The 27,136-nt window shown below is 42.2% G+C and overlaps 1 long non-coding RNA gene across 6 annotated transcripts; it reads left to right on the plus strand.

The window, feature by feature from the left end:
• The first annotated feature begins 7,545 nt into the window (after positions 1-7,545).
• On the plus strand, positions 7,546-14,750 carry LOC109778394 (uncharacterized). Of its 6 annotated transcripts, none has more exons than XR_012182311.1 (8): positions 7,546-8,343; positions 8,681-8,810; positions 8,913-9,514; positions 9,599-9,686; positions 9,782-10,186; positions 10,818-11,001; positions 11,151-11,959; positions 12,361-14,750. It is a non-coding gene; the product is annotated as an uncharacterized lncRNA (long non-coding RNA). The 6 variants fall into 6 exon arrangements; XR_012182313.1 differs by having other exon boundaries at positions 9,782-9,899; XR_012182312.1 differs by having other exon boundaries at positions 8,672-8,810; positions 9,782-11,001.
• Positions 14,751-27,136: the final 12,386 nt, after the last annotated feature.

Genomic DNA, 27,136 nt, shown 5'->3' on the forward strand with positions numbered 1-27,136 from the left:
TGGTGAGGACTCCGCGGCAGCGCAGCCGGCCATGGGAGGCAGGAGCAGGCGGCACGACCGGCGCTGCTCTGGGCGGCTGGAGCAAGGAGACCAGAGGTTGAAGAAGCACTACGGCCGTTGGATGGACATCGTACGGTCACTGGAGCTAGAATCGTTCATATTGACTAAGTTGACAAAGCTCTCCGTCCCCATCAACTTAGTAGGCCCATAAGTCAGCCTCCCACTATGCTGGGTCCCAGCTAGCAGGGGGAGTATTCATTTTTTTGTGCGCAATAAGGAGGCACTTCCTTGCATGCGAAGATATAGCTGGTGGGTCCGAGCTGTCAGCGGGGGGAACGTATTTTTCGCAAAATATAGAGGCCCTTCCGATGGGTCCCAGATGTCAGGTGGAGGAATCATTATTTTGCGCGTAATAAGGAGGCATTTCCTTGTGTGCGGCCGTGGACCCAGCTGTCAGCCTCTCCACGTACAGTCCACTTCCGATGGATGTCGTTCGTTGACCACGTTGACCACGTCGCGCCGAGAGCACCAGGGCGGTGGACGACGGCGAGGCCTACGAAGGGAACGACACGAAGCCGGGGAAAACACGGCAGTGGCTGCCCACGCGGTGGAGAGTACAAGGGTTGACTAGTTCGGCTGCCGTCGTCGGAGAATAACAGCAGGTGTGGGTGAGTAGAGGGATGGCTAGGCCAGCGATGGGAGTACGGTGGGGCAGTGAGGCCTGCGAGGCAGCACACAGCCGGCCGCGGGACGAGGGAGCAGGCAGTCCCGCCGGCGCTTGTTTGAGCGGCTGGAGCAGGAAGAGCGGATATTGAAGAAGCACGACGGCCGTTGGATGGACATCCAACAGTCACTGCTTGTGCGTCAACCTTTTTTTTAGGAAAGCCTCAAATCTGTGGGAAATAGCATACATCCCATCTGCCATTATTTCTAATAATTTACAGCCCATTTGCTAATTCTTAAGGTTTTTTGGAGCCCATATTCTTTTTGTTAGCATTACAGCCCATATTGTGGCCGCGGTTAAAAAATTATACGAAAATTTGCATATTTCGGTGCGGTCCGAATCTTTTTTAATCCCGAAATTTCGAGTCATATTCAAACTGATTTTAAAAATAAATGTATATCAATATAAAATCCAATAAATTGTCCACGCATAAAAATCAATGCAATTTAAAATCTTGAGATGAAAAAAAATTGAAACTAATTGCCGGTTTGATGTGTTTAAAAAATGTACAGCCCATTTCTCATTACTGATAGGCCATTTTCTCGGCCAACCGAATGAAGCTCTCCTCGTCTTGAAAGTTTGCAGCCCAACAGGCCTGACAAAGCGACTTACTTGACAAATCACAAAAAAACTGGGCTAGCCATTTTCACAAAGAACAAAAAAACTACTGGGCTTGTCTGTGGTAAACATAAAAGAAAAGGTTGTCTAGACAGGCCAGAGTGCCCCGCACAGCCCAGTTGACACCCTGCTTTCGTCTAAAAAACAAATTAGATAAATGCCACTCCAATTATGGAGATTCATAAAAATGCCACTGCAATTTTCAAACTTTGAAAAATGCCACTGCAATTTTTGCAAACTTTGAAAAACGCCACTGCAATTTGCAATCTTTGAAAAAGCCCAAACTTCGGAAAATGCCACTGGAAATGGCATGAAATGGCATTTTTCAAAGTTTGGAAATTGCAGTGGCATTTCTCGGAATCACCAGATTTGGAGTGGCATTTATCAAATTAACCCAAAACAAAAATAACTGGGCAAGCTGCTGGGTCCCTGGTGTCAGCCGCTCGTTGTGCAATTCTCTCGTTTATTGACTATGTTGACAATGGCATGGGACCCAGATGTCAGAAATCCATTAGGAGGAGCCATTTTTTTATTGGCTTCAAATAAGGAGGCACTTGCTTGCGTACTGCCATGACCTTGGAGGGTCCCCGCTGTCATCCTCTCCACGTACAATCATCTCCTAATTGTGTACGCGTCAACCTGGTAAGCCCACAAGTCAGCCTCTAAACCCGTGGCGGACAAATACACCCCATTTAAAAAAATAACAGCCCATTCCATACGTTCAAACGGAAAGTTCAACATTCAGAGCAAAGTAACTGGTCTGATCCAGATATAGAGTACTGAACTTCCACGTTGACAACCATCATAGCCAAGTTAACTCTCTACTCTGCTACCTCTTGAGCATGCGTTGGTTTTCCCTTGAAGAGGAAAGGGTGATGCAACAAAGTAGCGTAAGTATTTCCCTCAGTTTTTGAGAACCAAGGTATCAATCCAGTAGGAGGCCACACGCAAGTCCCTCGTACCTACACAAACAAATAAGAACCTTGCAACCAACGCGATAAAGGGGTTGTCAATCCCTTCACGGCCACTTGCAAAAGTGAGATATGATAGAGATGATAAGATAATATTTTTGGTATTTTTGTTGTAAAGATTAAAAGTAAAGAACACAAAATAAACGGCGACAGAAATAACTAGTTGACGGAAGATCAATATAATGAAGAATAGACCCTGGGGCCATAGGTTTCATTAGTGGCTTCTCTCAAGATAGCATAAGTATTACGGTGGGTGAACAAATTACTGTCAAGCAATTGATAGAATTGAGCATAGTTATGAGAATATCTAGGCATGATCATGTATATAGGCATCAAGTCCGCAACAAGTAGACCGACTCCTGCCTGCATCTACTACTATTACTCCACACATCGACCGCTATCTAGCATGCATCTTGAGTATTAAGTTCATAAGAACAGAGTAATGCATTAGGCAAGATGACATGATGTAGAGGGATAAACTCAAGCAATATGATATAAACCCCATCTTTTTATCCTCGATGGCAACAATACAATACGTGTCGTTTCCCCTATTGTCACTGGGATCGAGCACCGCATGATTGAACCCAAAGCTAAGCACTTCTCCCATTGCAAGAAATATCAATCTAGTAGGCCAAACCAAACTGATATTTCGAAGAGACTTGCAAAGATAACCAATCATACATAAAAGAATTTAGAGAAGATTCAAATATTGTTCATAGATAATCTTGATCATAAACCCACAATTCATCGGATCTCGACAAACACACCGCAAAAAAAGTTACATCGAATAGATCTCCAAGAAGATCGAGGAGAACTTTGTATTGAGATCCAAAGAGAGAGAAGAAGCCATATAGCTAATAACTATGGACCCGAAGGTCTGAGGTAAACTACTCACACATAATCGGAGAGGCTATGGTGTTGATGTAGAAGCCCTCCATGATCGATGCCCCCTCCAGCGGAGCGCCGGAAAAGGCCCCAAGATGGGATCTCACGGGTACAGAAGGTTGCGGCGGTGGAATAGGGTTTCGTGGTGCTCCTCGATGGTTTCGGGGTACGTAGGTATATATAGGAGGAAGAAGTAGGTCGGTGGAGCCACGAGGGGCCCACGAGGGTGGGGGGCGCGCCCAGGGGGGCAGGCGTGCCTCCCTGCCTCGTGGCCTCCTCGGTTGTTTCTTGACGTCCACTCCAAGCCCTTTGGATCACGTTTGTTCCAAAAATAACTCTCCCGAAGGTTTCATTCCGTTTGGACACTATTTGATATTCCTTTTCTGCGAAACACTGAAATAGGCAAAAAAAAACAGCAATTTGCACTGGGCCTTGGGTTAATAGGTTAGTCCCAAAAATAATATAAAAGTGTAAAATAAAGCCCATTAAACATCCAAAACAGAATATATAATAGCATGGAGCAATCAAAAATTATAGATACGTTGGAGACGTATCAAGCATCCCCAAGCTTAATTCCTGCTCGTCCTCGAGTAGGTAAATGATAAAAACGGAATTTTTGATGTGGAATGCTACTTAGCATATTCTTCAATGTAATTTCCTTTATTGTGGCATGAATGTTTAGATTCGAAAGATTCAAGATAAAAGTTTAATATTGACATAAAAATAATAATACTTCAAGCATACTAACAAAGCAATCATGTCTTCTCAAAATAACATGGCCAAAGAAAGTTATCCCTACAAAATCATATAGTCTGGCTATGCTCTATCTTCATCACACAAAGTATTTAATCATGCACAACCCGATGACAAGCCAAGCAATTGTTTCATACTTTTAATGTTCTCAAACTTTTTCAATCTTCACGCAATACATGAGCGTGAGCGATGGACATAGCACTATATGTGGAATAGAATAGTGGCTGTGGAGAAGACAAAAAGGAGAAGATATTCTCACATCAACTAGGCGTATCAACAGACTATGGAGATGCCCATTAATAGATATCAATGTGAGTGAGTAGGGATTGCCATGCAACGGATGCACTAGAGATATAAGCGTATGAAAGCTCAACAAAAGAAACTAAGTGGGTGTGCATCCAACTCGCTTGCTCACGAAGACCTAGGGCATTTTGAGGAAGCCCATCATTGGAATGTACAAGCCAAGTTCTATAATGTAAAATTCCCACTAGTATATGAAAGTGACAACATAGGAGACTCTCTATCATGAAGATCATGGTGCTACTTTGAAGCACAAGTGTGGTAAATGGATAGTAACATTGTCCCTTCTCTCTTTTTCTCTCATTTTTTGGGGCCTTTTTCTCTTTTTTTATGGCCTCTTTTTTTCGTCTGGAGTCTCATCCCGACTTGTGGGGGAATCATAGCCTCCATCATCCTTTCCTCACATGGGACAATGCTCTAATAATGATGATCATCACACTTTTATTTACTTACAACTCAAGAATTACAACTCAATACTTAAAACAAAATATGACTCTATGTGAATGCCTCCGGCGGAGTACCGAGATATGCAATGAATCAAGAGTGACATGTATGAAAATTATGAACAGTGGCTTTGCCACAAATACAATGTCAACTACATGATCATGCAAAGCAATATGACAATGATGGAACGTGTCATAGTAAACGGAACGGTGGTAAGTTGCATGGCAATATATCTCGGAATGGCTATGGAAATGCCATAATAGGTAGGTATGGTGGCTGTTTGGAGGAAGGTATATGATGGGTGTATGGTACCGGCGAAAGTTGCGCGATACTAGAGAGGCTAGCAACGGTGGAAGGGTGAGAGTGCGTATAATCCATGGACTCAACATTAGTCATAAAAACTCACATACTTATTGCAAAAATCTATTAGTTATCGAAATAAAGTACTGCGCGCATACTCCTAGGGGGATAGATTGGTAGGAAAAGACCATCGCTCGTCCCCGACCGCCACTCATAAGGAAGACAATCAATAAATAAATCATGCTCCGACTTCATCACATAACGGTTCACCATACGTGCATGCTACGGGAATCACAAACTTTAACACAAGTATTTCTCAAATTCACAACTACTCAACTAGCATGACTCTAATATTACCATCTTCATATCTCAAAACAATTATCAAGTATCAAACTTCTCTTAGTATTCAATGCACTTTAAAGTTTTTATCTTGGATGCCTATCATATTAGGACTAAATTTATAACCAAAGAAAATTACCATGCTGTTATAAATGACTCTCAAAATAATATAATGAAGCATGAGATATCAATAATTTCTATAAAATAAAACCACCACCGTGCTCTAAAAGATATAAGTGAAGCACTAGAGCAACATTGTTTAGCTCAAAAGATATAAGTGAAACATAAAGAGTATTCTAATAAATTCCGATTAATGTGTGTCTCTCCCAAAAGGTGTGTACAGCAAGGATTATTGTGGCAAACTAAAAATCAAAGACTCAAATCATACAAGACGCTCCAAGCAAAACACATATCACGTGGTGAATAAAAAATATAGCTCCAAGTAAAGTTTCCGATGGACGAAGATGAAAGAGGGGATGCCTTCCGGGGAATCCCCAAGCTTAGGCTTTTTGGTTGTCCTTGGATTTTACCTTGGGGTGCCTTGGGAATCCTCAAGCTTAGGCTCTTGCCACTCCTTGTTCCATAATCCATCAAATCTTTACCCAAAACTTGAAAACTTCACAACACAAAACTTAACAGAAAATCTCATGAGCTCCGTTAGCGAAATAAAACAAACCACCACTTTAAGGTACTGTAATGAACTCATTATTTATTTATATTGGTGTTAAACCTACTGTATTCCAACTTCTCTATGGTTCATAACCTCCGATACTAGCCATAGGTTCATCAAAATAAGCAAACAACACACGAAAAACAGAATCTGTCAAAAACAGAATAGACTGTAGTAATCTGTATCTAACGCAAACTTCTGTAACTCAGAAAAATCTACCAAAATAGGAAGTCCTAGATAATTTGTTTATTGATCATCTTCAATTGGAATCAGTATTTTATCACATTCTGGCGATTTTTAACAATTATTTTCGTGAACATAAAGTTTCTGGAATTTTTCAGCAAGATCAAATAACTATCATCCAAGAAGATCCTATAGGTTCTACTTGGCACAAACACTAATTAAAACATAAAACCACATCTAACCAGAGGCTAGATAAAATATTTATTACTAAGCAGAAAAAAAACAAGAAAATAAAATAAAATTGGGTTGCCTCTCAACAAGCGCTATCATTTAACGCCCCTAGCTAGGCATAAAGGCAAGAATAGATCTAGGTATTTCCATCTTTGGCATTTAATCCATAAGTAGCTCTCATAATAGATTCATAAGGTAATTTGATTTTCTTTCTAGGAAAGTGTTCCATGCCTTTCCTTAACGGAAATTGGAATATAATATTTCCTTCTTTCATATCAATAATTGCACCAATCGTTCTAAGGAAACGTCTACCAAGAATAATAGGACACGAAGGATTGCAATCTATATCAAGAACAATGAAATCTACGGGTACATAATTCCTATTTGCAACAATAAGAATATCGTTGATTCTTCCCATAGGTTTCCTAATGATGGAATCCGCAAGGTGCAAGTTTAAAGAACAATCATCAAAATCACGGAAACCTAGCAAATCACACAAAGTTTTTGGAATCGTGGAAACACTAGCACCCAAATCACACAAAGCATAATATTCATGATCTTTAATTTTAATTTTAATAGTAGGTTCCCACTCATCATAAAGTTTTCTAGGGATAGAAACTTCCAATTCAAGTTTTTCTTCATAAAACTGCATTAAAGCATCAACGATATGTTTAGTAAAAGCCTTATTTTGACTATAAGCATGTGGAGAATTTAGCACGGATTCCAACAAGGAAATACAATCTATTAAAGAATAATTATCATGATTAAATTTCTTGAAATCCAAGATAGTGGGTTTATTGCTATGTGAAGTTTAGACCTCTTCAATCCCACTTTTACCAATTTTTGCATCAAGATCTAAAAACTCCGAATCATTGGGACGCCTTTTAACTAAAGTTGACTCATCTCCAGTCCCATCATTATCAAGATTCATATTGCAAAACAAAGATTTAATAGGGGACACATCAATCTCTACTCCTAATGGAGCAGTTGGTGAATAGTCTCCACGGTTTTTTTTTCGCTGGTTTTTTCGTCACCTCCCCCACCCCATCCCTTCCCACGCAGCCATCCAAAAAAAACCACACCCAAAAAAAACCATCGACCCCATCATGCGTTGCCCACTCCCATCGATCCCATCTATCGTTTCCGCCGCCGCCGCCCCGAAAAAACTCCATCAATCCCCATCCTTGCTTGCCCACTCCCATCGATCGTTGTCACCGCCGCCGCCGCCGTCCGATGGGGGAGACGTCGCCGCTGTCGCCGCCGCCGTCCGAGGGGGAGACGTCGCCGCCGCCGCTGCAAGGTATGGCAGTTTGAATCCCGCCCCCGCCTCTGCAAGGCAGGGCGGTTTCAATCCCACCGCCGCCGAACTCCGGGAATCGCCGCCGCCAAGTCTCCAGGGCAGGGCGGTTTCAAACCCTGCCGACGAACACCGGGATATGCATAATCGTCGCTGCCGCCCCCTCCCCCGGCTGCCCCATGGTCTTCTATCTCTCCCAACTCCGCTGTCGCGCCCCGTCTTCCGTCTCTGCATGAATCGCTGTTGTGGCAGCCACTCCCCATGGCGGCCATCCGGGCACACCGTTTCCGGGATGATGGAGGTGATGTCGGCCAGTTCCCTGTTTTTGTTGGCATCTTCTGCGATGGGACCCGTGGGGGCAGGTCGCGCGCTGCTCATCTGCGTCGATGGCGTCGGTGTCGTCCTTCCCCTGCCAAGCATGGCAGCTCCTTGGCTGGATCACAGTGATGATACAGTTGGCTCGGCGGCGGCTAAGGATCTCGCAGGCTGGCGTTTATTTGATGTCTGGGTGTTCCAATCGTGATGGAACGGACGTATAATGTACAGTATAAGAATTTGGACGAGGCTCATCTGCGTGGATGGTTGTGGCTTGGCCGCCGGGCACACAATCCATTGATTCACACATAAGGTTTGCCTTTTTCTTCTCTTTGCATTCTTTTCTATTAAGTTTGCAGATTGTTTGTGTTGGCCAACGAAAAAAGATTTAGGACCCTAGATTTATACAGTTTAAGAACTTACAAAGTTTAGCAAGTATCTGGTTCTGAACTTTCGAAGAGTGCTTATAACAGTAATTTCTTCAGTCTTTTGTAATTCCGATTTAATAGCGATTCTGTTGTAGTAGCATCCTTGTATTTCACCATTGGAATGTGTACTGTTTCTTGATTCTTGAATTCTGAGCTGAATGTGCACATTTAGCGACCACTGCGTACGTACGTGCTCTAACGGAAAGTACGTAGCTGACACAGACCGTAGCCATCTACACCAAGGCTCCTCTGCCCTACCGAGTCTTGCAAGCGACCGTCGTAAGAAATATTCCGTGTGATGCCGGCATGTGTTGTTGTTGCACTGTCGCAACCATCCATCTACACACCAAATGTATGTGAACAAGATTCATTGGGGTTCCTCTATTTTCCCATAGTTTTCCTCTTCTTTTCATGCAAGATCAGTCTCTGATCCATCTCACTCGCATGGATGCAGGTCAAAACCGAGTCACGGTGTTCACAATGCTGGGCATTATTTATATCGAAGGACGAGGAGGAAGATTTGGATGACCGTAACCACAATGGCAAGGGCAGCAACATGGTCGTCACCTGCAATGCCGATGGGTGCTGACATTATGATGTTTGGTTTATTTGTTGAAAGTTACAACCCATGTTTCATGATTTATTTGCCACCGGTTAATCATGGTATTTTGAAGTGCTCTGACAATTGCTTGCTGTCTGCATCTCTTACTTTTCAACTTGCTGCATATACAGATATACACCATTAGAATCTGTTTGTAGAATATATTTACTTATTCAACATGCTTCAGTTATGCTTCTTTCAAAATCCAGTTGTAGATTGCAGTGAAGCCCCATTTAGATCTTGGCTATAGTATTATTCTTGTCTTATGACTCGTGACAGATTGATATGTGATACCATGACATAGCATATGTGGTACCGTGGTAGTCACATTTGGTGGTAGTTCTGATTGTTTGCTAGATTACGAGATAATACCAAGTGCTTCTGCAACTCGGTTGCGGTTTTGATAGGAACATGAAGACTTGTGCCATGCCATGCAGCATGTTTGATTAAAAGGAGTAAGTCAACATACAACTTGTTTCTTATGTTTTATTTAGAGAAAATGATTGTTCCTTGTGAGTCATTTTCTTCTACAAATGCAGCATAGTTGCTCCAATATATTGAGCAGGAAGAAGTTTGTTACAAGTGTTTTATAGAGTTGACGCCAGAGACATCCGACGGGATACATTGGTAGGGACTTCGTGAAAGGCGGACTCCATTTAATCCTTTCCAGCTGCTTACTGAACACCAAGCCCTATTTGATATGCTTAATGATTGTTATATAGGTGAAGGAATCGATGAAGAAGCTTCCGTTCAGCATGGTATCTCAATGGAAGAATATCCGAAGCAAACCTCCGCTACTTCTCTGTTCCCTTTCATTTGTCGTGGGAAGACCTTAGGAAGGTAGGAAGACCTTAGGAAGAGCGGGTGGGAGGAAGAGAGGCCTGTGCTATAGATGTAGGCGAACAATGGTCCTTGGAAATTATTAGTACTCTACAAAATGTCTGTCCCCTATGATGCCTACAATGAGCGAGAGAGGGTGGAAGGAAGGGAGAGCGGAGGAAGGAAGATGGGGATATATGTAGAGAGAGGGAGATAGGAGGAAGGGAGATGGGCATATATGTAGAGAGAGGAAGATCAGAGAGGGAGGGGAGATTTACAGGACGATTGTCGTTGAGCCACTCAAATATGTATGTCTCTGTTGCATCGCACGGGCAATTAACTATAGAAAAATTCAAGGCTATTTTTTTAAGTGACATTTATTCAGTGTGTTCCAACCTTTACATGCCTTAATTATAGAATAATCTAATATTATGATTTCTCCAGTAAGCAGTATACTATATACTTAACTGGGACTTTGAATTTGTGCTTTAGGAAAATTTGAATAGACCTCGTCCACGCCGATAATTCCCTGGTACATCAGGTTGAACAATTTTGTTTATGTTGTGAGTGGTCAATATTCCTTACCGCTGGCCACATATCTCACTTTGTGCTGGTCCCCTAGAATATGCTAATGTTTAGTTTCCAATTTTTCAACTATCAAATATCAGTGGACTTTACATGGTTTCTTGCAAAAAAAAGACACATATGGCCCGAGTTTGTTTGCTCAGGAGCATTCTTTCATAGATTATAATAGTCAGTGGCTTAAAAGTATTGTCATTGCTAGAAACATAAAACTGATGAAATAAGAACATATTTGTACCTTATTGCCGGCTGACTATACACACAAGAACCTCGACACTCTCATTACTGTGTTATATATTTAGTTGCAATAGTATTTGATTTTTCATGAAGCAATATGCTTACTGTTTCTTCATTCAGTTTCGTGTTTCAATGACGCATGGAGGACGACGGTCACGAGCGCATTGTCGCAAGCTCACAGGAGGGAGGCACACATCTCATCCGATATAAAAGCACGCTCCAAAGAATCCCTAACCCTCCATGGAGCCATTGCTAGGGGGCGACGAGATCAACGCCACCCATCACGACCACCGAGATGTAGAAGGTATGTCCTGGTGCTTCCCCAGAATCTTTCCCGCCTCTTGAGAGACCACATGGCGTTCTGGTGGCAGTTTTTGGCCAAGGTTGGAAGCCAAGAACACTTCTTAATTTTGATCACGGACTTGACATTGTGGTCGGCGGTGCGTGGTGCAGTGCGGTGATTTCTTGCCTGGCGTATAACAATGTGTGTTCAATGGGTCTCCTCTTCTCACGCACAAGTCTCAGAGGGAGACAACGACAGCTATTCAGAATAACCACAACAAAATTGTTACACAGGTGGTTAGTGGGAGAAGGAACCTGATACCGCAGCCGATTCTGCAACAAGGGTGGTGCGTAGAAGATAGTTGTAGCAAGCATATATATAAGTCACTCTGGAAAAAGTGTGTAGTTATTGTTGTAATAGAGATCCATTCCTATATTTTCACTGATATGCATGGTTGAATAGTACTATGTGTGATATGTGAGAGTAATGTAATACAAAATGAAACATGGTGGAGAGGGCTTCGTGACTGAGCTGGCGAACAAAATGTCAGTGGTGGAAACGGACATGTTATAGAAGATGTTGAGGGTGGCACCGGAGTTAATGGCCAAATGGGGTTCCTCGGCACCGAAGAGAAGGATGCTGCAGCGACACGTACTGGGTTCCATTTCCAACCAGAGAAGAACTTATGAATGGTATGTGCGCGATCCATTCATTCTTTCGTTTGATCCTTATTCCCCTCAACTCAGATTCATTTTATTTTGCACTTATGCATGATTTTGATGGATCAATAAATTTAGTGGCATTAATTGCAATGAGAAATATCATATATCCATAAACTTCACATTGTTGTTGCTACGAGTCTGCTGGTCAGCTACTTCCAGTTATCCTCATCGAGAGTTGATTGTCGGATTTCACCAAGAAATCAAAACAGAGGAAAACCCGCCGGTCTTACTACCGATAGCATCAAACAAGAATATGGGTAATTTCCCTTGTAATGATTATTAGAATTGTTGTTTCTGAAATTCAGTCTTCAGAATTACTATGGCTAAGTGAAGGTGATAAATAATTCCAGTTTAACGAGTACTTGTGGATTGTTTAGATGGAGGAGCACTCTTAGTTTTGTTCTTAGATTCAATTCTGAATCATTTAGTGTGCAATTCAGATTCACGCAGCATTTTTCTTAAATTTTGCCTGCCTGGAAATTATTAATGTCAACTTAATACATAGCATGTCCTGATGTTAAAGATGATGCATTTCTTCACTACAGTCTACATACTTTGTACATATAGCATATCTCTACCGTCAGCAACCCCGTCTAGCTCACTTTTTCAGCGGCATAGCCTTTTTCCAATCTTACGTCAATTGGTCTTTGCTTTGTAGGCACTAGAAAGGAGACGATCCTATCCACTATCACAATGAAACAAGAGAAACAATTCCTTGCAGTCATCTATAAGGTCAGCATGTTAGGGCTTGGTTGATTCATTTATATTGCTATTTCTATGCACACGTAAATGGATCTACGTATCCACAATTAATTTGCTTACCCATGTGAGTTTGGGGATATTTTTTCTCTTGTTAGGATGCATGTCAGATTTAAATTCTCTGATATCTATGTATGTAGTGTAATTTTTATTTGTAAAAACCTACTACCAGTCCACGCATGAAGGTGCACTTAATTTCTTAGTATTTCTACGTGCATTATCTCTCTTGAATTTACTTAGTAATAGTATTTTGTTATTTGGGTCTGAAGATACCAATATTGCAAAAAGTAAATAATTTGGGAGGAAAGTGATTTGAACTTTATACTGTTAAGGACAGTAAACCAAATTGATTTGTATAGAGATGTGAATAATCAAACCGAAAAAGGGGAGTTGATTAGTAAGGAGACATCTAGGATGTTTCAAATTCTGCCGAAAAGCTCAATATAAATATGTGTAGATGTGTTAAAATTTGTTCACTGAATTTCTGGTAATATAATTAGTACTACTCCCTCTGTTTCTAAATATAAGTCTTTTTTAGATATTCCACTGCGGACTACATACGAAGCAAAATGAGTGAATCTACACTCTAAAATATGTCTATATACATTCGTATGTAGTTTGTATTGAAATCCATAGAAAGACTTATATTTAGAACGGAGGGAGTATATGTTATGGTGGATAAAAATTCTTTTAAATACACTATATATACTGTGTACTAAATGGTGGAATCGTTGGCCGCCTGCCGGCCTTGACTGACATAGAGAGGGAGAACGCCCTAGAACGGATGCTCGCGCATTTGCGCCTCACCAAGGTTCACTGCCTCGCATGCTTCCTAGGCCGAACTGAGATGCCGTCTCGAGCCGCTGCGTTCTCGAAAAAAAATCTCAGATGCCATTGTTCCATTGACCTGATTCTGATTGTTTTGTAGACTAAAATCGTGTTTTGAGATCATATTCATCAAGTGAGAGACACTTTCCAATGTGCTAAGATGTGCAGCTCAACATCATAGGATTGTCACATCTTGAATTCTAGTTCTTAGAGCTTTGGTTTCTAACCCTTATTTGCTTGTCTTGTCTTTTGTTTTACGGGTTTCAAGCTTCAGCACAAATCTTCTGTAGGAAATCTTGTACTCATAGTGTAGAAAAATGCCGTTTTTGTGAAATGTCACAGGAGCTACATTACTAACATTGTTGTAATGTTTGTATGGCATCCTATTCTTTAATCCGTTCAATTACAGAGTTTATGATTATGTAAATGGAGTATGGGATCTGAGAAGAAAAAAAAGGTAATAGTACTTTCGTTCACAGGCAGGTTCGACATATCCTCGTTTACTTCCCCCTTGTCTTCTGACTGACTCCTTAAATCATCAACATGTGTGTATATATAGTTGCATCCGATTCAAGGAAGATAATGGACAAGTGCATTGGTATGAACAGGTCGTCGACTTTGACAGAAAATGCATACAGATTATCAGTTTTCCTGCTGAGTTGTACTATTATGCTACAGAATACACATCAGCTATTATGCTACAGAATACGCATAATTAGTTACAGATCAGTAGGCTACTCATCTGGTTAGTTTTCGCAAGTCATTTCTTTTGTGTGTATATATGTTATTTTCCTTTTTACACTAACAAGAGTTTCGTGCTTTCTGGTATGGTGTGGTGCTCCCCACTTCATTTAGTGAGTTCTTCCTTAATGGAGGATATGGTATAGGTAATAGTGAGTGGTGTTCTAGCTTATGCACTATTTCCCCCTGGCCTGAGTTCCACACCATAACATGCCGCCGCCCCGGCCGCCGCGTCTGCCACGGCGCCGACGCCTCCCTGGCTCGCGGGACATCCCCTCTATATATTGTAACAGACTCCCATGAATACAATTGAGTTGCATCCTATAATCTTCTACATGTGTCATCCGGTTTTAATGGACAGGTTCCAGCAAAAAATGTCACGCTATAGGGAAAGAGTGGGAAGGGTGTGTTGTAGGGTGGAATTCTTGTGTTGGAACAACGTGTTGGAGATAACATGGTGAATAGTCCGTACAACTATATTTCTTCCCCACATATGAGTTGGATTTGGGGGAGCCCAGACGGTTGAATTTGGGGAGTCTGCTGGGCACCCATTTGAACACGGCCGAACGTATGAGGGAGAAATGAGCTTCGACTTGTTTAATATTGTACAAAAAATATTTGCTGCTAATAATGAGACAAGTTCTGATTTGTAAATGCAATATTCTTCCATGTATACAGAATTACAGATTGAATGAAATATAAGCCAAAGTTGAATCTCAAGCCTTAATTTACACTAAAAAATAATATAGGTTTGATATATGTGTAGAATAGGATATTTTTCCTTGAGAATCTACTAGATGAGGTGGTCGTTATCGACATCCTTGTGAAAGTTCGCATGATCTTAGCACGAACCAACTCACAATGCTATCTCGAGCAATGCTTTATTCACTTAAGTATCTTTTTTAGGAAAACACTAGGTTAAAAGCCTACTGCAAAAAATTAGATGCAAAGTTATTATAATTGCCATTTATGATCACGAACGATCTTACTGAATGACTGTTCACATGGCCTTCAAAGAAGAGATATACTAGAAGTTGAGCGCAGTTGGAGGGGCCTTAGTCCTTCCGAGCCAAGAAAAATAGATGGGGCATGTCCAAGCTATTAGTAGATGGGAAAATGTTAAAATATTTTGTGTTGCCATGGTTCTTAATGGTTAGGTATGTGTAATGGTTTGCCAGGGCATTGCAAAATGCAATCAAGTGTCTGGTTGTAGAATCGTGGAATAAGGGAACAAAATCCTGCATGTGTTCTCTTTAATTAATAGAAAATAAAAATAGATATGTTTTCATGGGTTGATTGGTCTTAAGCATAAAAAGGCATCCATGTGCCACCTATCATTTGTAATGCACAATAACGAGTTATATGTTTTTGTACAACTTTCTTTATTTTCTGCGTTAGATCTGATAGTATATGTTAGTGAATTACATTTTTATTGAAATAGATTACAAGTGAAGAGGATTTCAATTATTTTTTGTATGTTATTGGCTATCTTTTGTATACGTGTGACATTTGATATGCAATCAGTAACAAACCAATCCACAATGAATAGGAAGACATAGTAATTTTAAGAATAACCCAGTATCAACAAAAGAATGTTCTTAATTTTTTTAAGGCCCGTGGCAACGCACGGGCACTTTACTAGTCACTTTTAGATCTTCATCTTTATTATCATGAAAACTAGAAGAACACGCTTTCACAAAGTAATCTTTTTTAGCACGCATCCTAGCGGTTCTTTCTTTGCACTCATCAATGGAAATTCTCATAGCCTTGAGAGACTCATTGATATCATGCTTAGGTGGGATAGATCTAAGCTTCAAAGAATCAACATCAAGAGAAATTCTATCCACATTCCTAGCCAACTCATCAATCTTAGGCAATTTTTCTTCAAGCAAAGCATTGAAATTCTTTTGAGAAACCATAAATTCTTTAACACTAGTCTCAAAATCAGAGGGCATATTATTAAAATTTCCATAAGAGTTGTTGTAGGAATTACCATAATTATTAGAGGAATTACTAAGATACGGCCTAGGATTAAAATTTCCTCTATAAGCGTTGTTACCAAAATTGTTCCTACCAACAAAGTTCACATCCATAGATTCATTCTTATTCTCAATCAAAATAGACAAAGGCATATAATTAGGATCAGAAGAAACACTCTTATTAGCAAACAATTTCATAAGTTCATCCATCTTTCCACTCAAAACATTAATCTCTTCGATTGCATGCACCTTTTTACTAGTAGATCTTTCAGTGTGCCATTGAGAATAATTAACCATAATATTATCTAGGAGTTTAGTAGCTTCTCCTAAAGTGATTTCCATAAAAGTGCCTCCCGCGGCCGAATCTAAAAGATTTCTAGAAGCAAAATTCAATCCGGCATAAATTTTTTGTATAATCATCCATAAATTCAAACCATGCGTAGGGCAATTACGTATCATTAATTTCATTCTCTCCCAACCTTGTGCAACATGTTCATGATCAAGTTACTTAAAATTCATAATATCATTTCTAAGAGAGATAATCTTAGCGGGAGGAAATATTTAGAGATAAAAGCATCTTTGCACTTATTTCATGAATCAATACTATTTTTAGGCAAGGATGAAAACCAAGTTTTAGCACGATCTCTAAGCGAAAAGGGAAATAGCTTAAATTTAACAATATCATTATCCACATCTTTCTTCTTTTGCATATCGCACAACTCAACAAAGCTATTTAGATGGGTAGCGGCATCTTCACTAGGAAGGCCGGCGAATTGATCTTTCATGACAAGATTCAGCAAAGCAGCATTAATTTCACAAGATTCAGCATCGGTAAGAGGAGCAATCGGAGTGCTAAGAAAATCATTGTTGTTGGTATTGGCAAAGTCACACAATTTAGTATTATCTTGAGCCATCGTGACAAGAAAGCAATCCAACACACAAGCAAACAAGAAGCAAGCGAGAGAAAAAGCGAACGGGAAAAGAGGGCGAATAAAACGGCAACGGTGAAGTGGGGGAGAGGAAAACGAGAGGCAAATGGCAAATAATGTAATGCGAGGGATAAGAGTTTGTGATGGGTACTTGGTAAGTCTTGACTTGTGTGTAGACTCCCCGGCAACGGCGCCAGAAATCCTTCTTGCTACCTCTTGAGCATGCGTTGGTTTTCCCTTGAAGAGGAAAGGGTGATGCAGCAAAGTAGCGTAAGTATTTCCCTCAGTTTTTGAGAACCAAGGTATCAATCCAGTAGGAGGCCACACGCAAGTCCCTCGTACCTACACAAACAAATAAGAACCTTGCAACCAACGCGATAAAGGGGTTGTCAATCCCTTCACGGCCACTTGCAAAAGTGAGATATGATAGAGATGATAAGATAATATTTTTGGTATTTTTGTTGTAAAGATTAAAAGTAAAGAACACAAAATAAACGGCGACAGAAATAACTAGTTGACGAAAGATTAATATAGTGGAGAATAGACCCGGGGGCCATAGGTTTCACTAGTGGTTTCTCTCAAGATAGCATAAGTATTACGGTGGGTGAACAAATTACTGTCGAGCAATTGATAGAATTGAGCATAGTTATGAGAATATCTAGGCATGATCATGTATATAGGCATCACGTCCGCAACAAGTAGGCCGACTCCTACCTGCATCTACTACTATTACTCCACACATCGACCGCTATCTAGCATGCATCTAGAGTATTAAGTTCATAAGAACAGCGTAACGCATTAGGCAAGATGACATGCTGTAGAGGGATAAACTCAAGCAATGATATAAAACCCATCTTTTTATCCTCGATGGCAACAATATAATACGTGTCATTTCCCCTACTGTCACTGGGATCGAGCACCGCATGATTGAACCCAAAACTAAGCACTTCTCCCATTGCAAGAAAGATCAATCTAATAGGCCAAACCAAACTGATAATTCGAAGAGACTTGCAAAGATAACCAATCATACATAAAATAATTCAGAGAAGATTCAAATATTGTTCATAGATAATTTTGATCATAAACCCACAATTCATCGGATCTCGACAAACACACCGCAAAAAAAGTTACATCGAATAGATCTCCAAGAAGATCGAGGAGAACTTTGTATTGAGATCCAAAGAGAGAGAAGAAGCCATATAGCTAATAACTATGGACCCGAAGGTCTGAGGTAAACTACTCACACATAATCGGAGAGGCTATGGTGTTGATGTAGAAGCCCTCCATGATCGATGCCCCCTCCAGCGGAGCGCCGGAAAAGGCCCCGAGATGGGATCTCACGGGTACAGAAGGTTGCGGCGGTGGAATAGGGTTTCGTGGTGCTCCTCGATGGTTTCGGGGTACGTAGGTATATATAGGAGGAAGAAGTAGGTCGGTGGAGCCACGAGGGGCCCACGAGGGTGGGGGGCGCGCCCAGGGGGGCAGGCGTGCCTCCCTGCCTCGTGGCCTCCTCGGTTGTTTCTTGACGTCCACTCCAAGCCCTTTGGATCACGTTTGTTCCAAAAATAACTCTCCCGAAGGTTTCATTCCGTTTGGACACTGTTTGATATTCCTTTTCTGCGAAACACTGAAATAGGCAAAAAAAAACAGCAATTTGCACTGGGCCTTGGGTTAATAGGTTAGTCCCAAAAATAATATAAAAGTGTAAAATAAAGCCCATTAAACATCCAAAACAGAATATATAATAGCATGGAGCAATCAAAAATTATAGATACGTTGGAGACGTATCATACTCCCACTAATACTCTAGTAGTGTACAAGTACTAACTTACTCTTAGCTAACTAGACGATGCCGGCCGCCATCTAAGGTACACGCTAAACGCCGGCACCGGCGTCCTCGCCTCGCCTCGGACTTGCCAGAGGTGCGATAGGGCGCGTTGCTCGCGCACGTTGGCCCTTTCCATGCCGGCGTGGTCCACCGAAGCTTCAGCTTCTAAGCGAGAAACCCACTTGACGAGCTTGTAGTAAAATTCGGCGTCGTGAACGCGTGCGTGCCCGACAGCCTCCAGGGCTATTTGCCGGGCGCCGGCCTCCATGTAGTCGGGCCAGTTGCGGGCGCTCTGCACACGACTCAGAGCGTCGGTGCGCTGCTGCTCCATGTCCCGCTGGCGGCGCAAATCGGCAATACGCTGCTCCTCCGCCAGGTGGTCGCACTCCAACAACTCCTCATACTCCGCATTGCCATTTAAAGACCGATAGAATGCCTCCTCCCTCCGTCTGCCTTCCGGTGAAAAACCGAACACTAGTTCCGGCGGTGACCGCCTCCGGCGTCGCCTATTGTGGACGGGCGGGGGCATGGCGGACGTGGCGAGAGCGAGGGTAAGTGGCGAGCAACGTCGGGCCGATGGGGGCTTATGAGGATAGGGCGAGTTGGGTGATGGTGCCACCGGAGATGCCCGGGAAACAGTAATTATAGGCGGAAGGTAGGCGAACTAGTGTGTCGCGGGAAACGCGACGGTCATCGCGGTCATCGGAATTCAATGCATAAGCAGGCATGGCTTAGCGCGCCAGCTTGCCGTGGAAAACTAGAAAAACTGAAATTATGACTGTGCCGTCCCGTCCCGTCAGTGGTGCGTCCCGTCCGTGCTGGGTCGCACGCCGGCATGACGGTCAAACGAGTGCACTCGAATCATCCAGATGAGGTACTCCCTCCTTGTCAAAAATGATTCCACGGATTTAAAAGGCCCGCAACAATTAAAGCACATCTTTTTCGCATCAGTTAGCTGACTTAATTACGGCCGGCTGCATGCAGCCACTCAGAATCGCTCGCAGCCAGTACGCGGAGCAGCATGCAATGAGTCGCAGCTGAGGGCACGCATGCAGCCACTTAAATCGCTGGAAATAATTAGGCTTAAACTTATGCATGCAGTTAATTATTGCCATGCCTTGGTCTTGCTTCTTTGGCTCACAGGACTAATAAACCCGGACGGAGGGAGTACCTTGGTTGGTGAGATTTTTGAACTAAGCCCTACAAACCGGAAAGGAGGTACTAGTACGTGCGTGATCCGCTATTTATTCATGTAGGATCGAGTAGGTCATTTCTTGAATTGAGCCCTGCAAACCGGAAAGGAGGTAGTACGTGTGTGATCCGCTATTTATCCGTGTAGGATCGAGAAGGTTGGATAGTGTACGTGTAGGATCGAGTAGGTCGGATGGTGTACGTGTACGATCGCATTAGCTGATGAATGTTAGCTGGGAGATAGGGCATTTGCAAACGTTTTTGCTGGCAGATTCTTCATATTCGCATGGCATTTTCTTCAAAGCAGCTTGTCAGTTTCTTCAGAGGTAGGCATTTTTATTCAAAAAACTGCCACTTCGGATCTTGCGTCGCAACTAAAACTGCCAGGAGCGCATTAATAGGCTAGCTAGTGATCGATCAGTAACTTGTAAACACTGAGCGAATAGAAATAAGGAACTGTTAGTAACTTGTAAACACCGAGAACAAAGAAATAAGGATCATGCTGTGCACAACAGTAAGAGCCGATCCGTTTGAAATGTTCACACGAGACTCACAGGCCTGGTATTGTAATATGTTCACATTAGTAGCCCAAATTCAAAACCAACTAGTACGTTCCCATACATAAGATCAACATGTTAATGCATCTCAATGATTCACAGATCATATACAAATATGTAGCTCCAAAAGCAAAGATCTAGAAAAAACATCTATTCTTCTTACTAACATGGATGCTTCTCTTGGCCAACATTCAGTACAGACTGAAAGACAAATTTGTTTGTGAAGTCTACAATTCCTCTTGCAAACGTAAGTGGTTTCACCAACAGCTGGAACCATGAGAATGAACCACACATGATGGAGGAACATCCACTGCAATATGATTTGGTCTTCTCTCGATCACACGGCGAGACTATTTTCGAAATACAAACTTTAACTTAGGCAAAATGATGTCCATTGTATAATCAGACCAAAGCAATGAAGCACCTAGTGTTGGCCAATAAATAGTACAATACTACTTTTCTGCAGTCCATGAAGTGACTATGCAATCTTTCTATGTCTATTTTCAAATGGCACTGCATGCAGTGACTATACTATTCTCTTGTGCAGTTCAACCAAAATTGTGGCCACTTTGTTTGTTTGCCAAATAGCAATGGGCAGACATCTCTGTCTGCACAAATATCAAGTAGCTAGTAAACATATACCCCACCTTGTATTTTCGGTTTAAACACATCTCTTCCGCTTAGCATCTGTCATGTTTTGTACTAGACAATTTGATACAGTCATGTTTTTCCCTGGACAATTTCGTACTCAATTGATTTGCTGGTTCAGAGCAGAAATATAGCGCCTATTCTTCATCAGACCAAGGATATCCATGTTCGCAGTGATGGAAGAGGTGAAATCGATACAACCGAAATTGAGCATCCTATCATTGAATCCTGTCCTGCACCTCCAATGTAGGTCCACCCTGCCAATAACACATGCAAACCACTAGTATTACTATCTAATGACAGTACAAAAAGAGTAGCAAGATAGTAGCAAACCATGTACCTTCGTAATGAACAGCTCATAGTGCAACCAATTGGATATAAAGGTTTGGAAGAAAACATGCTCCTAATGTTGAACCATTTGGACTTTTTGTGCAGGTCCACTAAAATTGAGCATCCCTATTTGCATAGATATTGAAAGTGTGATTACTATAAAAGTGGCACTAGTTGAAGCATAGACTCACAAATATAAGCATTCCAATTTCTAAATGAGAAAAGATAGCAAGACTGTTTCTAACCACCTGTTTGTAGGAATAAATAAGGCAACAGCGGCTGATGTCAGGAAGGCATATATAGTTCTTTCTGAAAGAATGATCGATTCCTGACCTTTCCTCTTCTTTTAAGCATATTTTGTGCAGTTCAACTAAAATAAAATGCCATCACCACCTTGACAATTCAGTGACACTGTACAAAAGGAAATGACTTAACATTACATCATGATGTCAGGTATGTAGTCGACAGGCATTAGAGACAAACATACAGACCTCCTTCGGTAACATAATGAACATTAAATTTAACAAAGGTGTGACTAGCTTTACCGGGATAATTTAAGTGAACTCTACACCCTCTGTTCCTTAATATAAGACGTTTTCGCAGTTCAATTTAAAGTACCCAACGTCTAGTATTTTTTTTGAATATTTTTTTTCAACGTCTAGTATTTAGAAAAACAGGTAGTAGTTTTCTTGAGCACATATCTAGGAAAGCTTGCCACACTTTATTTATGTCCATACGCTAATGCAACACCATTCGAATAGTACAAATATACACTAATCCAGTGGCTAGTGCAACAGTAGAGTAGTTATTTTATTACAGGGTACAGTACAATGGTTTTACTGAACAGATTTCAATAAACTCTAGCACTGGAAGATTTCTATAAGAATTAACAATACAAATTGTAAAGGTAACAAGTTTCAGCATTGGTATACTAGCTATGCATGAGCATTAAACCAAATACAAAAATCTGAAGGTAACTAGCATTATTAACTAATGACAGTATAAAAAAATTGCAAACCATGTACCTTCAAGGTAAATATCATTTCGAACTCGAGGGGGCCTAAAAATTGCTATCCCAATCTTGATAATCGGTCAAACATAAAAACTTGATCGAACGAATCAAGAGAACAGCCGGAGGAGGAGGGGCCCACTCTTGACCTTTCCTCTTGACACTGTACAAAAAAATTGACTTATCTCATGAAAGTGAGGTATGTAATCTATAAGCATTAACAGTGCAAAAATCTGAAGGTAGTAACAAGATTCATCGTTGGTATACTGGTTGTGCAACATCATTAGAATGCCTTAGCTGAAAAATCTTTAATACATCCACAATCAATAGCTAACCCTGAAATAATCCAGTGACATTAAATGACATTGCTTAAATTTATCGATGGCATTAGACTGAGTGCGGCATTAGTTAAATGTGGCATCACTTTAGCAGTAGCATTGCTTGACTTGACTGCTGGCGTTATACTAACAGCAAAAAAGTGGCAATAAGAGCATGGGAGGCCCATTCAGACAGTGGGCGCACAAATACGATGTACCTCCATGGACGCATAGAGTGGTGAGGGAGGTATGGTTGCCCAGAGCAACAACTATCCAGGCAGCATATGTGGATTACGTCCCATTTTTCTCTCTTTAGCCACCTTTTTCCTATGTGAGAATACAAACCGATCGACCTGGTCATTCTCTATTGCGTTGTCATGCCTTTCTACCCTTCTTCAACCAAGAGACACGAGACTCGTTCCTTAGCTACTGATTTTCCCCTTTTCAACCTAGATGTGGGTTCGATGCCTACTCTCTTGGACAGTACAGTCTCCCTTCCTTTCCTTATTCAACCCATACATGGATTAGTCTGCATGAAGTAGGGTTTCCTTTAATAGTGCAAATTAAGGTTTTCGTCTGCGTGACCAGCAGAGCAGAGGATAGCAGATTGGGAAGATGGTGGATTGGAAAAAGATCCACATGCAGCGACGTGGCAGATGGGGCAATAGAACATGGGTATGGTTCGAAAAGAGGTAGCATACCCGAGGGTCGGCGGGAAGTCCCTTCGCTCGTGGTCGTCGTCCTCCGCGCACACTACGGCAGCGAGCTTGGGGACGGAGGCCATCCCGCGCGGGCGCTAGGTCTGAGAGGACGACCTTGTCGTCAGTGCGTGACCTCGCTCGCCGACGAGGAGTGCGTCAACGCTGCACGTCCTTTTCTTCCCCGGCGGATCTGTGACCACCGGTGAGGAGGGAGAGAGAGGCCGTCTTTTTAGATCTGGAGAGAGGGTGATAGTGTGAGAAGCAAGTGGGCATCCCTTAGCAAGAAAGCGTTGAAGCTCCAGCCTATATATCTTTTTTATACTACTAGTACTAGAGGTGGAGTAGTGGTAGAGTAGTTTATATTTGCTCTGCATACAGTACCAGTTAGGCTAGTCATAGTGGGAGTAACTTAGCTAGTAACATAGCGCACTCCAAGAAAATTTTGCTTACGTGGCATGTAGTTAATGATAAGTGGTAACATAATATGTTACTGTAACATAGCGCTTCCCAAGATAAGATGAGTCTACAAGCTAATAAATGAAGTCCTCTATGACACTACTACTATGTTATTTTGCACTATGAAGGTAGTAACTTAGACTAGTGTCATATGCATGACACTAGGATAAGTTACTCCCCACTATGACCAGCCTTAGTCGTGCTTTAAAACTGAACGGCACGCCATTAAAAAAATAAAGTCGAGAAATAATGCGGCACTTCGGGCCAACACGGCCAGATCGCATTTTGCACGAGAAATGACACACCATGTTTCGTTGACATGTGGTCCCGTTCCAACATGTCAATGAGACGACGGTGAGTCCTTTTTTACAATTTCCGAACGGACGCCTATGTAGGCCGGGGCACCTCTTCGTGTACCGTGGCAACCGTCCATCGCCTCTTCGCCTTCCCCTCTCGATTTGGAACTGCTGTCGCACGCTCTTCCTCCCTCCTCCATTTGACTTCACCCTTCCTTCTGCCATTGTTTGATCGTCTTCTCCATGGAGGGAACAAGCCATAAACGACCCCGTTATTCTTGCCCCGATCTGAAAGATGACGTGGTGGAGGAACTCATTGATCGGTGCGACGTCATCACCTCGGCTAGCATGGCAGGTTCGTTCAAGACCATTCTCGACTCAACTAATAACATCATTACAAGGAACCCAAGGGTCCAGGGATCTCCCTTATCTTCTTTGCTATAAGCCTGTTTGCATGGGCGCGGACGACGGAGGCCTCGCCTTGTGCAAGTTGATGCCGGTTGATAACGATACGTGTGATGTCAAGATGTCATCGCTTAAGGGTAAGGCCTGGGCTGGCACAAATGGAGACTTGGTTGTTTATATTGGGTACAATTGCGAGTGGGAACTTGTGAATGTGTACACTCATCAGCGGATTCCACTTCCAAAGATCTCAGAGTGCCCTGAGGTTGAGCACACAGATGATCTACGTACGTTCAAATACGATCATGGTGGCTATCGTCTATGGAAGATAGCAATTTGTCGAGTTCCCAACCGCTCTTGGAATTATGAGAACTATGAAGTTGTTGCTATCTTCGACAAGCTTGTTGCCGTCGTTACTGATTCCATGGTTCGTCCATGGATATTGCTCAAAAATCAGTTTCTGTACACGGATGAGTACTGTGATGCAATTGAATACGACGATCTTGTGTTTGCTACCACCACTCGTGGCACTGTTTTTGCATGGGATCCTCATAGTTTCGGTACGTTTGTCTTCCACCGTAATTATAATTGTTTCATCCACATGCATGCGGGTTAGCAAGTTTCCCTTTTGTAATTAACCTTCTTGTGTTTCCAAGGTCCTGTGAACATTCCACCACATATACTTGAAATTTTTTATAACCAAGGGGGAGATGAAGATGGTGATGATCACGAGCATGAGGACGAGCAGAACTTATATACTCAGTGGCGCCTGGCAACTAATTCCGATGGATCACCTCTTCTTGTCTGTATACAGTGCACTGAGATTGTTACTACTGAGGGAGAACGTGTTGTCTCCCATGGTCGCCCTCTCCGGACCTATTCCAACACCCGTTGCAGGGTATTCGGGATGGATACTAGTGTGCTAGCGCCAACACCTTCTCCCTGGTTCAATATTGATAGTCCTGGAGAAAACTCGCTCTTCCTTGGACCAAACTATCCAATGATGGTGAAAGGCGATCCAGCTGTTGTTGACACAACGTTACTACCATTTATGAGAAGCAACTGTATCTATACCTCGGACATTGCGGTGGTTCCCTACCCTGGTCTTGATATATGCCGCTTCAGCCTGGATGATTAGTCCTGCATTGCTCTCGATATTGACAATAGTTGGCCCTTCCTAGAGGACCTATGGTTCAAAGCAAGCGTTTCCAACGCCGACGATTGGTTGAGTTGAAGTTCATTTCATTGCTTGTTATTTGTTGTGTGATGAAAACTTCAGTATTTACTAGAATGTTTTGTTGGAAATAGTCTATAATCCAACATGTATCCACGTTGTCGTTGTGTGTTGATGACTTGTTGTATGTAATGAATGGTACATTTGCAAATGCATGTCATAGACTCAATTTATGAATGGTTTTCGAGTCACTTCTTGGAGTGTGAGTACCGTAGTAGTGTAGCCAGCATCCGGTTAGTATATGAAGTTGCCACATCACATAGAGCCAACCTAATATTGGAGTATGCTAGCCCTCCACCGGCGCGCCGCTTTAAATGGCGGACGAAGTGAGAGGTCGCGTCACCTTGTGTCCAGATCTGAGATGCCACGTGTACCAGATGAATGACTCCAAGTTCGACCACCGTGATGCTAGGTGCGAGCCGAGGAACACTGTTGGAGAGACCCCCCTCATAATTTTCCTACATTGGTCGTTTGATTCATAGGATAGAATGCTATAGGATTTTCCCTATGTAATCATGTTTTAATTGGCAATCTAGCATCCACTCCAACTTTTGTTTCACTTCCTTTGTTCCTACGAAGAGAGTACTTGCTCTAAATGATGTGCCGCTGCAAGAGCTGCCTATATTAATTAACCATGCTCTAAAAAGGTGGACCATCTTTGGCTATAGTAGTAGTACTAGGTTAGTAGGTGACCTTGCGCTTGGCTCTTCTCCTCTTCCGAAAGTCAAACAATAATGATGGTACTACAGTAGTACTTCTGGCAATCTGACACCAAATGAACTGCTGCACGTCCACTGCTTGTAAGCAAAAGTTTCTCCTCGTGCTGCGAGCCACCGCGCACGCGTTGGCGAGGGAGAAGGCGTAGTAAGCAAGCTTCTCGTCGTTCTGCGAGTTGACGGGACACATCAAAGTTACGTATTTATTAGTACTCTCTTCAAAAAGGGCCGACCATGTCCATGGCTACCATCCCGTGCTCTGTCATTGAGTACATGCACTATTCACGTGCCATCGAGGAGAAAAAATATTGCGTATTACTGGTGCCATCGAAGTGCACGACTCACTTACGCACTACATATCTCCATTTTCTTGCATGACACGCCACCTTGATGCTAGATGTCCTGCGTGTCATGGAGGCATATAGTATGATTTTTAAAATGGAGGCATATAGATGTCCCGCGTGTCGGCAAAAGGATGAACAAAGCTCATGTCTTAAACGAAAGAGTGGAAGA

The sequence above is a fragment of the Aegilops tauschii genome, chromosome 4, assembly GCF_002575655.3.
Source record: "Aegilops tauschii subsp. strangulata cultivar AL8/78 chromosome 4, Aet v6.0, whole genome shotgun sequence".
Taxonomy (NCBI): Eukaryota; Viridiplantae; Streptophyta; class Magnoliopsida; order Poales; family Poaceae; genus Aegilops; species Aegilops tauschii.